Source organism: Cetorhinus maximus, chromosome 25 (genome assembly GCF_964194155.1).
Source record: "Cetorhinus maximus chromosome 25, sCetMax3.hap1.1, whole genome shotgun sequence".
Classification (NCBI taxonomy): domain Eukaryota; kingdom Metazoa; phylum Chordata; class Chondrichthyes; order Lamniformes; family Cetorhinidae; genus Cetorhinus; species Cetorhinus maximus.
The window spans coordinates 17,601,345-17,614,698 of record NC_135903.1 but is presented as its reverse complement, the minus strand read 5'-3'; the positions used below and the strand labels follow the sequence as shown (position 1 = coordinate 17,614,698).

The 13,354-nt window shown below is 48.1% G+C and overlaps 1 protein-coding gene across 8 annotated transcripts in view; it reads left to right on the top strand.

The window, feature by feature from the left end:
• Positions 1–13,354, top strand: part of LOC144667943 (zinc finger protein 652-like) — a 102,046-nt gene that overhangs the window by 4,006 nt on the left and 84,686 nt on the right. Inside the window, exon 1 of one of the 8 annotated variants that reach the window (XM_078529571.1) lies at positions 8,693–8,810. The exons of 1 other annotated variant lie outside the window; for it this stretch is intronic. The gene's annotated coding sequence lies outside the window, so the exon portion shown is untranslated. Of the gene's footprint in view, positions 1–8,692; positions 8,811–9,181; positions 9,278–9,686; positions 10,013–10,283; positions 10,306–10,663; positions 10,903–13,354 lie in introns of those variants that run through there. 6 more of the 8 variants (XM_078529576.1, XM_078529573.1, XM_078529569.1 and 3 more) reach the window with 6 other exon arrangements.

Sequence of the window (13,354 nt, the reverse complement as noted above, 5' to 3'; positions counted from 1 at the left end):
TTCAAAATCATGAGGGGTCTGGATAGAGTAGATAGGGAGAAACTGTTCCCGCTCGTAAACGGATCAAGAACCAGAGGCCACAGTTTTAAAGTGTTTGCAAATGAAGCAAATGTGAGGTGAGAAAAAACTTTTTCACACAGCGAGTAGTTAGGTTTGGAACGCACTGCCTGGAAGCATGGTGGAGGCAGGTTCGATTGAGGCTTTCAAGAAGGCATTGGATGATTACTTAAATAGAAACAATGTGTAGGGTTACGGGGAAAAGGCAGGAGATTGGCACTAAGTTAAAATGCTCAGACAGCTAGTGCAGACATGATGGGCCAAATGGCTTCCTTCTGCACCGTAACAATTCTGAGATTCTTTGACTCTGTGATTGCACCAAGGACATTTGGACATCACAAAATGTTGAACTAGAACAAGACATTCTATTTGGTGGCCAGGTTTCTCAAAGTCATCGGAAAATATGATATCAAAGTGTATTACTTGTGCTATTTATTCTCAGGAGACAAGAGAACCATTGATGTCATCTTCCTTTCCATCATAATCATGGGATGGACCTCTTGGGATGAACCTCTTCAAACACAAGGTGAAATGTTCTTGATCATAGTAAACTACTCGTCCAGATGGATAGAAGTCAAGCAACTGCAGGATCACATTTCTGAAGCAGTGATTACATCATTGAAGGAGATTTTTGGAATCCCAGACATTAATCTCAGACAATAGGCCACAGTTTGTCAATGAATACTTTAAAGAGCTCATAGCATCATCTGGATTTGTCCATACAACCAGATCACCAAGATACCCTCAAACCAAAGGGAAAGAGGAGTGCAACAGTGAAAGCATTGCTAAAGAAGAACAATGACATCCAACTTACACTTTTGAGCTATCATTCAACTCCACTCCAAAATGGTCTAGCACCATATGAATTCCTCATTGGAAGAAGACTGAGAACTCAATTCACTGTACTTCCACACACACTCATGCCATGTGTACAAGTCAAAATGGTTTAGCACCGTGTGAACTCCTCATGAGAAGAAGACTGAGAACTCAACTCCCTATTCTCCCTCACACATTCATGCCATGTGTACACGCTGATGATGAGGGAGAAAGAGGATGAGTATTGTTCAGCCAAATGTGGACCTATGACAAGTGTTACAAAGCACAGAACCTGCCATACCTCCAATCAGGAGAGCCAGTTTGGATCGAAGACCAAGTTCGCTATGAACAAGTGGTTGAACAGGCACCGCATCCATGGGCCTACGCCATTCAAACCAAAAACGGCACAGTGAGACAGAACAGACGTGCACTAGTAGCCACACAGAAACAACCTCCTACACAGTTGAAGCAGTCATCTACCCAACTGAACAGACCAGAGATTCTGCTTTCATTGAGAGATCCAGGTGACAACCAGATTGGTGAACCTGAGTTGTCTACAAATTCTCTTTCTGCCCAGCAGTCTGAAAGATCAACCACAGGACTCAAATCCCCAATCTCCTCCAAAGGAGCAGAGGACCCAATCAGGTAGTCTCATGAAACCACCACAGCAGTTGTCTCTATAAACAAGAAATTGAAGTCAGAGACTCGTGGGGAAATGTACTATAATGGGGAGAATCAGAGACTTGGAGGGAGATGATGAGTTAATTCTAACTGCAAGGCATTCTAATGAGACACTATGTCATAACAGGAAGTGATGCATGATCTTGCTCTCTCTTGTAGACCTCATGGCAAGGTGATGCCACAATAAGATGTTTCTCAATAGAGTTTCCTTGCCTCAGCAGACTATGTGAATATTCTGTTTTAGCACGAGACCAAGAATATGATAGACACAATTAATTAAAATATCCAAATCCTTCATTGTGCAAATTTTCAACAAAATTGCACATTCTGGCATATTGTGTCACTTGTCTGTATGGGGTATTTGATCAATTTCAAAGATCTTTTATGTCAGGTGACTTCCTTTGGCAGTTATTAGCATCACAATATGTGCGTCTTATCACTAGGCAAACTTGCAGTGTGGACATCATCATCAGATCAATGACACAGTCAGCTTTTCACTAACTGACAGCAACTACTATCAACAGAAAAGTAAAATCTGGCTCAATAATAAATAAAATTCTGACTAACTTAATACTATATTATTATATAACAAAAGGGTATCCTCTGGAGTGAACCTACATAGTGCTACATCGTATACAGCAGAGAAACAGGCTAGTTGGTTCAACTGGTCTCTGTCAGTGTTTATGCTCCACATAAGCTGTCTCCCACCTTAATTCATCTCAGCCTATCAATATATCTATCTGCTCCTTGTTTTCTCATGTACTTACCTGGCTTTCCCTTAAAAGCATCTATGCTATTTGCCTCAAACACTCCATATGGTAATGAATTCTATATCCTAACCATTCTCTGAGCAAGGAGTCATAGGGTTGAGTCATTACAGCATAGACGGAGACCATTTGGGCCACCGAGTCCATGCCAGCTCTCCGTAGCGCAACCCAGTCAGTCCCATTGCCCCGCTCATTCCTGTTAGCACTGCAAGTATATTTCCCTCCAGTGCCCATCCAATTTCCTTTTGAAATCATTCATCATCTCTGCTTCTACCACCCTTGTAGACAGTGATTCCAGGTCATTGCCACTCACTGCATAAAAAAGTTCTCCCTACATACCCCCCTGCAACTCTTGCCCAGAAGCTTGAATCTATGAATCATAGGGTGGAATTTTCCCAAATTTACACTAAGTGCGGTAATGGGCGGGTAAAATGACATTTTACCTGCTGGCCGCAATGGCGGGTTTTCATGCCATATCGTCCGAACCCGTCTCGTTATTTAGACACTCCTGGGAAACACACCGTTTCCATGGCGGGTGGGCTTTCATTCGCCCGCCTGCCATCACCCCGCCACTGCATCACACCGGGCGCCATGTTTAAAGTCCAGCCACATGCACACATCTCATTGCTTCCTGCTCATCACTGCTGCACAGAAGAAACGGCCCTGAAACTGAAGAAGACTGCAGACCCCCAGTTTAATGACAAGTCTTTCGAGTGACTTTTGGATGCCAGGGAGGCCCGCTGGGATGTCCTGTACCCCTGCTCTAGCTGCAGGATGGGCAGCAACCTCCACCGCGCCTCCATGACAGGAGCATTCTCACAGAGGGTATGCGTGCTGCCATAAGCCAGACTGAAGTCAAACATTCACAAATGCGATGTGAGGAACTATGGGGTCACCTCACTGCATGTCGTCATTATCCTCTACAAATCTAACAGCTATGAGGGCCTCCGGAGCGCACATGTCTCATATAGCCAGAGTGAGGGCCTCATCCCCATCATCGTCGCTTCCGAGGATCTGTTCACTCTCGTCCCTGTCGGCATCCTCCTCATCAGGAGGAGGATGTGCAGCTCCTCCATCTCCTCCTCAGCCAGCTTGTCTCTCCATTGGAGCGCCAGGTTGTAAAGGGCGAAGCAGACAATGACGATGTGTGACACCCTCTGCAGACTATATTGCAGGGCTCCACAGACCAGTCCAGGCACCAGGACCTCATCTTCAGCATCCCAATGATCTGCTCCACTAAATTGTGAGTTGCAGCAGGAGCCTCATTATACCATCACCCTGCTGCAGTCTGAGGCCGCCACACGCATTTCATCAGCTGCAGCCTCTGTGGGTAGCCCTTGTTCCCAAGGAGCCATCCCTGCAGCTTCTGTGCAGGAAGACTCCAGGGCTCTGTGACCGACTGAGGATGTTGGCGTCCTGGAAACCTTGCGCACACCTGCAGGATGCAGTTCTGGTGGTCGCACATCAGCAGCATATTCAGCGAATGGAAGCCCTTGCAGCTGATGTAGTCCACCTTGTGTTGTGACGGAGATCTGAGCACCACATGAGTGCAGTCAATTGCACCCTGCACCTGTGGGAAACCCGAGATCTGGGCGAATCTAATTGCTCTTGCATCCTGGCTTTCCTGGTCCCAGGCGAAATGCACAAAGTTGTGTGTCCTCGCAAAGGTGGCATCTGTGACCTCATGGACGCATTTGTGGGTGGAGGCTTGTGAGATCCCAAAGAGGTCACCTGTGGAGCCCTGGTAGGAGCAACTGGCATAGAAATTGAGTGCCACGGTCTCTTTCATAGCCACTGGCATTGGATGCCCTCCATGTCCCTGTGGAGAACTTGGTGGCACTTTGATTCCTCTGCAATCCTTGAGCGGGCAGGTAAGTTTGGAGCCCAACCCCAATCATATCAATGTGGCTGCGCCTGAACTGTCTCAGTTGCAGAGGAATGGTCACTTTCTACAGGTTTCCCGAATGTGTGACCACTTCCCTCACCCACCCTACCCTCCCCTGCCCAAATGCTTGAGCGCAATATTCAACGGCAGGGCTGCCCTTGCCCCAACTCCCACCCCCCCACCACTTGTTGCCTCAGACGCAGGGCTGCCCTTAACCACCATCCCGCCCCCCCTACCAGTCGCCTCAACAGCAAGGCTGCACTTGCTCCCTGCTCCCCCTCACCCTCAAAAGTCGCCTCCAGGGCAGGGTGGCACTTAACCCCGACTCCTCAGCACCCCTGAAGCCTTAAAAGCAACAGGTGACCCTGGTGAGCTCCGCAGAACATTGCTGTGCACTCACCTCCAGTTCACCCAAAATGCAGGCTGCCGAGTGCACGTCGCTTATGTGCTGTTGTGAAACATGTCGGCGTGCTTTCCTGCCAATGTGGACGGACAATCAAGCAGGGGTGCAAGACCCTGATCGTGATATACTGACATATTTCAATGAGGTTCCCCACAACCGATGGTGGGAAATGTGGCTCGCCGTAAATGGGCTGAGCGGACAATCGCGATCTGCCTTCCCACCGTCATGAAATCGATCGCGCCATATTGCCCGCTCACACCACCTAACACACTTGCCACCACTGGGCGTGGAAAATTCCGCCCCTAGTCTTTGTAATGGGAACAGCTTTTCTTTGTCTACCATATATAACATTTCATAATTTCCCCTCAATCTCCTTTGTTCTGAGGAAAATAACCCCAGCTTCTCCAACCTAACACTGTAGCTGAAATCTCTCAATCCTGGAACATTTCTGATAAATCTTCTCTGCATCCTTTCAAGGACCCTCACATCCTCCCTAAAGTGTGGTGGCCAAATCTTGACCCAATGCTTAGGTCTGGCCTAACCAGGGCTTTCTGAAGGTTCAGCATAACTTCCCTGATTTTGCTCTCAATGCTTCTATTTATGAAACCCAAGATACCATATGCTTTGTTAATTCCACTCTCATTATGTCCTGCTGCCTTCAAAAATGTATGCACATGAACTCCCAGGTCCCTCTGTCCCTGCACACTCGTAGAAATATGCCATTAAGTTGATGTTGCCTTTCCATATTCCTTTTTCAAAAATGCATCATCTCACACTTATTGGGATTAAATTCCGTCAGTCACTTATATGCCCATTCTGCTAGCCTATCTATGTCCTGTTGCAGCCAATTAGTATCATCTTCACTACTTGCCATACCTCCAAGTTTGATATAATCAACAAATTTTGACATTTTCCTCAGTATTCCAATATCCAAGTCATTTATATATATCAAAAAAACAGCATTAACCCTTGGGAAACACCTCTGTCTACCATCCTCTGGCCTGAAAAACAACCACAACTTGCTGTTTTCTGTCCTTAAACCAATCCTTTTATCCAAGCTGGCACTGACCCTCTTATTCCAAGAGCCTCAATTTTGTTAACCAGCCTTTCATGTGGCACTTTAAACCATATACAACAGTGAAGGGGCATCTAGATTTGAACTAGGGACTATGTAATCTGTAGTCAAATACTCTACCACTGAACTATACCCCCAGGGCACCCAAATTGTCCTTATTGGATTTATTGTCAATTATGTTACATTTGTGGTCACTAAGTTTAAACTCTTACATAAGTGAAACATCTTCTCTATGTCTACTCTATCAAACTCCTTTGTAATTTTCAAGACCACTCTCAGGTCACATCTCAGCCTTTGCTTTACTAGAGAAAAAAGTGTCCCTGCCTGTTTGGTGCCTCATGATATTTAAAACCTTTCAGTTCTGGTATCATCCATGCCAATTAGATTTGAAACTTCTCCAGTGCCTTCATTTTCTATTTCTTAAGTGGAGAACAGAAATGAGCACATACTGTGTGAACTTATCACAGTATTCTAGTTCATTTTAATTTAGTTCTCTGATCCCATCTCAGCATTCAGATGATGATTATAAACTTTCCATGATATGTTCTGATAATTGATGACATCACCTGAACTCTTAAAAGATTTCTGACTTAAAATCACCTCCAGGTAGCCAAGATTCTCTGTTTAATTTATGAATACCATGGGTTCAACTGCATAAGAAGCTCATGAATGTGTTTGGAATGTTCAGGTAATATTACCTGAAATTGGGGTCAATTGACTTTCAATATATAGAAATGTTATTAGATTTCACAATATTTTTAGTGTTTTCAAAATATCTAGCCAGAAGTAAGGCCTTTCTCTATGTCTTATAGCCATTGTACAGCTACCTAAGAAGAATGTTCTTTTACATATGTCCAAATATGTGGATCATGCTCATAAAACAAAATCAACCCCCACCTGTCACCAGTACACTGTGGCTGCATTACCAATTGGATCCACTGCAGCAATTCGCCAAGATTACTTTGGCAGCAACTCTGTCCCCTCCAACCTCTACCTGCGAGTATGTCAAGAGTGCCAATATTGAGGGAACAGCATCAGATCCGAGTTATACTCCATTTCAGCTTGGGCAAATATCACTGCTGCTTCACCATTGCTGGGTCAATATCTTAGAAATCCATACCTAGTACCATTAAGGGAGCATCATGACCACAAGGACGACAGCAGTTCAGATGGTACACTACTTTATAAGGACAAGTAGTGATGGATTAATAATGAAGCCTTGTCTGCCGTGCTACAATCCTCCAAGAACTGCATTCTTTAAACTCTGACTTCTTCTATATACTCCATTTCCTTCACCCCGCCATGGTGGTATGCCTTCAGTCATCTAGGCTGCACGCTCTGCAATTCCCTCTCTAAACTGCCCCACCTCTCCCTTCTGGATTAACACATTCCTTAAAACCTATCTCTCTGACCAAATCTTTGGTCACTTTCCTAATATTTTCTTCTTTGGATCAATGCCAATGTTTGTCTGGTTTTTGCTTCTGTGAAATGCTTTGGTATGCTTAAAATGTTAATGGCACTATGTCAATACAAATTGTTATTCAATTGAACTTTAAATGGCTTATTTAAATCAATTATGATGTATCTTTCTATATTTTATTAGAAAGCATTACATAAAAAATGCCTTCGTTTTATTATTAAGGTTCTATATACTGCTTGGTCTATTATAGTCTAAAATGAAAAAAAATCCACACTGAATTTTTGGGATGCTAGAGACCTGTAATAATTCTGTAACTTGCAGTAGTGCATTCCACATTCATATTACTCTTTGGGTAAAGACGCTTCACCTGAATTTCCTATTAGATTTATTAGTGACCTTGTTATTTTTATGACCTTTAGTTTTGGACTGCCTCATAAGAGAAAGCCTTATATTTAGGTCTATCCTATCAAATCCTTTCATCATCTTAAGGACCTCTATCAAGTCACTATTCAGCCTCTATTTTATCTAAAGGAAAGGTCCCCAGCCTGATCACTTTTCCCACTAAGTAAATCCTCTCAGTTCTGTTGTCATCCTTATGAATCCTTTTACACACTCATCAATGTCTCTATATCCTTTACATAATATAGAGACCAGAACTGTGCACCACACTCCAAATTTGGAGACATCTATACCGAGATTACTTTGTGTATTGTGTCATAAGCAAAAATAAATATATTAAAGTGAAGCCTCCACATGAAGCACAGCTGTCTGTGACATTTTTTTTGCTGTCAAACCTGGATAAAGACAACTATTTTCACATTCCCTGTTTTTCCAAATTTTAGCAGCATTAATATCAAGCAACGCTAAAAATCAACAGTAACCAGAAAAAAATTGCACACACTGCATTTAAGGCAGAACTTGGGCCATCATGAAGCAAGTGAACAATGATGAATTTCAGGTGCTTTCATGTATGTGCTGGGTACCATTAACACAAAATGGTGTTCAGTGCTGTAATCAATATTAGGGCTCACACAAAATTTTCACAATATTAGATCCCTCACAGCATTGCTCATAGTGCCAGGCATAAGGAGATATGAATTCCTCTTATGGTAAATACCTGATATCAGGGAAGTTGTCAGTGGGATTGTGAGGTGTGGTGAGGAATGAGGAAGAAGTGAAAAAAATAGATGCAGGAAGGCAATGAGAGAAAAGCCAGCCCTGTTCTGTTCTCCTACATCTGTTAAGGTCAGGTTTTAGGACAACTTTGACAGAGATCTGAGAATAGTCACAATAGTGGACCTAAAAGAGGAAGAAAATAATTTAAAGTGAGAAAATGGCAGAAAGTTCCAAGCAATATTTTACAGCACAATCCTGTGAAATGGATACAGTTTTCTACAGAAAAAGTAATATGACAAGAATGGAACGGTAGCAGCTGAAATGATGCTTTTGTCATCTATCAGTTTGGCAGGTGGTGATAACACCTACAAGAATGGGCTGCAGAACCCATGGAAACCCCGTTTCATCACCGCCCATCCCTCATGAGTGATATAAATATAGCTTTTCTGGTTAGGCATGACTACGAGGTCAGCCCACATATGCGGAATATCAATCAATGTATGAAAACCATCACAAACCCTGGCTTCCTTCTGATAAATAAAGATCCGCTCAGAGTTTTTCAGAGATCCGCTCAGAGATCCTCAAACGAGGTAAAACTTTTGACTTTGTGACTTGTCAAAGATTATATAGGACAAAATATACGTCAAGTTCTGTATAATGCAGTAGTCCCAACTTTATCCTTCAGGGATGAACGTTGCCAACAATATGATAACTAAATTTATTGGCCAGGCTTGCAAGAAAAGATGTGCAGAGAATAAAGACAACTCTAACGCTAACTAATTGTAAGCGAGGTTTCCTGGAGCGCAATTTTTTAAACTTCCGCCGCTTTGTTAAAATGCATATGTCTTAGATTTTAAAATGCCACATTTGTTTTTAAACCCTAAATTTTAATGTCAAGGTGCATATGCTACAACTTTTTTTGTTTTCTCCAGTGGGATGGTCCTTTCTATACATTTGTGACAAACGTGCAAGGGACGGTTCCTAAATTACAAAATGCACAGGTTTGTGAAAAAGACCACGATTAAACAACACGGCTGTGTTTTGTTCACGGTTATCAGTGAGTATTTCTCTAAAAGTGGTTTTACATTGTTGGTTTGAGTCAAAAGTAAACAAACGCGTTTTAGCTCAGATTTTTAGATCAATATCGGCTCAGCTGTCTGAATGCGATACAGTAAGAGTGTAAAGTGCATTCTTTGATGACAAATATTATTTTTAAAGTAAAGCGGCAGGTTTCAAAATGGATAACAAATTCAACAAATCTTTGTTTTCAAAGGAAAACTGCACACGAATAGACGTGGTAAATGTAAAGAACATTTACATTTGTTTAGATAAATGGAAACGTTCAAATTGAACAAAACTGAGATGAGTTGCCAGATAACTGTGAGAAAAGGAGGCGCTTGGTTTAAAAAGCATATTAAGTTACAACGCGTTCAAATCGAGACCAGCAGTTTTAATGATTGTACGTGTCTTTTGTCGACTATGACACATGCTGCAATTTACTATTAAGTGCTTGCAGGGCTGAGCCACAAGTTTGAAAATACTGTACAGTATGAGTGCACTTGGAATGCACTTTCTGTAAAAATCGGAGTGCGTGTTCTGCATCCGTGAATTTTGAACCGCACTGGACTTACTCGATGCAATTAAGTAACAAGAGCACAGCACGCACAGCGAAGCCAAATTATTGTGGCTGGAAACAAGGTGTTCGGAGGAAGGGATAATGCGTACTTATTGCATGCATTTTATAACGTTGTGGGACGCATATCGCCTCGGGGTTGGGAATCTTATACTAAATGCAAGTGGGAAGTTATGATATTGGGAACTCGGCTGGCAGCGCATTGCATTTATTTTGCAATTGTAAAAGATTTAAAGTGTGCGAGTCCACGCAGCTTTGGGCAGCCAGACCTGGAGCAAAATGATGGACAACTTGACAGCTCTGAGAGGGGAGATACCGCGCATGCGCAAAGCAGCCAGCTCTTTAAATGCCGGCGCCTCGGTTCTGGAGCGTCGTAATTCCCAGAGCCGACCATCTTCTCATGGTATGAAGGCGGCTGCCCCCCGCACCCCCAAAAGTTCACGCTTAACGAGGTGGTGGTGGTGGTGGAAGTTTAGCGGGAGAAGATTTGGAAATGGAAGAAACCGATCCGCCGCGAGGGGAGGCAGGGGCCGAGCCTGCGCACTGCGCCCGTCCGTGGCGCCACTATTGGGCAAAGGTGTGCGCGGGGTGGGGGGAAGGAGCGAGTGCGCAGGCGCACGGCCGCCGCCGCCGCCGCAGCTTCCTACTGGAGAGCTCAGTATTTGGCAGCGGCCCCAGTTTTCCTCCCTCCCCCCTCCCCTCCAGCTTCGACCGGCACCGACAGAGACTGGGACTGGCCACGTCGGCCCGGCCTCAGCCAGTCAGCAGGGACAAGTGGGGGAGGGGGGGGGGGGATTAGAAAAGATAATTCTGGAAGGAAAGTGTTAAACACCACCCACCAACCCCCCCCTCCCTCCCGCCCCCCCCTCCCCAGACCCTGATTACGTGCACCCTTTCCCTCCCTCCCTCACCCCCCCCTCCGTTTTTTTAAAAATAGAGTAAACACTTCCAGTTTATTATTAATAATTATTTATTATTATTCCGCTGAGAGAAACCAAGTGAGGCGAGTGGCTGAGGAAGAGTCTGTGAGGCTGCTGCCGGCCCGGCGGGTGAGTGACCGACTGAGCCTCCCTTTCCCCTCTCCCCACTCTGGACAGGGTTTGTCCCTCAACTCGACGGCTTCCAGCTGCCGCCGGGCGGCGTCATGACAGCTCCCCTGACCCTGAGCTGCAGGCGGGTAACCCCCCTCAACCCCCACCCCATAGCGAGGCAGAGGGAGTGGGAGCTGCAAATAACGCCCCCCCCTCCCTCCATCCCATAGCGGGGCAGGGGGGAGAGGGGGGCAGATGCCACCCCCCCCAAGAAGGGGGAGAGGGGGGGCAGATGCCACCCCCCCCCAAGAAGGGGGACAGGGGGGCAGATGCCACCCCCCCCCCAAGAAGGGGGAGAGGGGGGCAGATGCCACCCCCCCAAGAAGGGGGAGAGGGGGGGGCAGATGCCACCCCCCCCAAGAAGGGGGAGAGGGGGGCAGATGCCACCCCCCCCCAAGAAGGGGGCAGATGCCACCCCCCCAAAAGAAGGGGGAGAAGGGGGCAGATGCCACCCCCCCCCCAAAGAAGGGGGAGAGGGGGGCAGATGCCACCCCCCCCAAAGAAGGGGGAGAGGGGGGCAGATGCCACCCCCCCAAAGAAGGGGGAGAGGGGGGCAGATGCCACCCCCCCAAAGAAGGGGGAGAGGGGGGCAGATGCCACCCCCCCCAAAGAAGGGGGAGAGGGGGGCAGATGCCACCCCCCCCAAAGAAGGGGGAGAGGGGGGCAGATGCCACCCCCCCCCCCAAGAAGGGGGAGAGGGGGGCAGATGCCACCCCCCCAGAAGGGGGGTGGGTGGGGCAGATGCCACCCCAGAGGGTGAGCAAGGGCAGATGCCCCTGCAGAGTGGGGCAGGTAGAGAGAGGAGGCAGATACCCACCTTAGTGAGGTGTTCCCACCCCCTTAGTGAGGAGCAGGGGCAGATGCACATCCCAGAGGTCTGAGGTCAGCAGGGCAGCTGTTGCCCCCCCAGAGAAGGTGCAGGAGCAAATGCCAGAGGGCTCGTGACATGTGCTGCCCAAGAGGGGGTCAGGGGCAGATGGGAGAGCAGGGGCAGATGCTTCACCAGAGGGAGGCAGGGCCAGAGACAGATATCACCCCAAGAGCAGGGCAGGGGCAGAGAACACTCTCACCCTCCCAGAGCAGGGCGAAGACCCCCTCACCTCCCAGAGCAGGGCGAAGACCCCCTCACCTCCCAGAGGGGGGCATAGACGCCCCCCGCAGAGGGGAGCATAGACCCCCTCCCCAGAGCAGGACATACACACACACACCCCCTCCCCAGAGTGGAGCAGATGGGGCAGAGCACCCCATCCCCAGAGGGGGGTGGAGAAGGCCCCCCCCCCAAATGGGGGCAGCAGCGATTCCCTTAGTGGGGGCAGGGGCAGATACCCTCCCCCCAGAGTAGGGTAAGGCGTGTAGATACCCTCCCCCCAGAGTAGGGTAAGGCGTGTAGATACCCTCCCTCCAGAGCAGTGCAGATATACCCCTTGGTCCAGGCAGATACGCACCAGAGTGGGGCAACAGGAGATGGGGGAGGTGCAGATATCACTCAAACCAGGACAGGAAGAGGGGGTGAATTCCCCGGAGCGGGACTGTTAGAGTGCAGCAGGTGGAGCGGGGCAGATTGGTTAGAATGGATGTGCAGGGGGAAGGATGCAGGTACCCCACCCCCCCCCCACCCCAGAACAGGGCAGTGTTAGAAGGTGCAGATACTCCCCCCAGTGCAGGAGAGATACCCCCAGAGTGGGCAGGGGCAAACGCCACCGCAGAGAAAGGAGGGCAGGGGCAGATGCCACCCACCCCCAAGGGCGGACAGATGCCACCCACCCCCGAGGGTGGACAGATGCCTCCCCCACCAGAGGGGGAGCAGGGGCAGATGGCCCTGCAGAGTGGGGCAGAGGGAGAGGGGACAGATACTTCTATAGCAAGGCAGGGGGCAGATACCCACCTTACCTAGGTAAATGCCTACATGCCACAGTGAGGGGCATGGGTAGATGCACATCCCACAGGTGGTGGTTGGCAGGGCATATGTTGCCCCCAGAAAGAGTGCAGGGGCGAATGCCTCCTGGGGGTTTGGGGCATGTGCTCCTCAAATGGGGGTCAGGGGCCGATGCCCCCCTCAGGGGCTGGGGCAGATGGGTGAGCAGGGGCAGATGCCCCACCCGTGGGGGGCAGAGGTGGATACTGCCCCCAGAGCAGGGCAGGGGCAGAGAGGGGAAGAGAACACTCCCACTCTCCCAGAGCGGGGCAAACACCCCCTCACCTCTGAGGGGACATAGACACCCGCCCAGAGAGTGGCAGAGGGGAGCATAGACCCCCTCCCCAGAGCGGGGCATACACCCCCTCCCCCCCACAGAGTGGAGCTGATGGGACAGAGCACCCCCTTCCCAGAGGGGGGCGGAGAACGCCCCCTCCGAGGGAGGCAGCAGTGTCGAACAGGGGCAGAGGGGTGCAGATACGCTCCCCCCAGAGT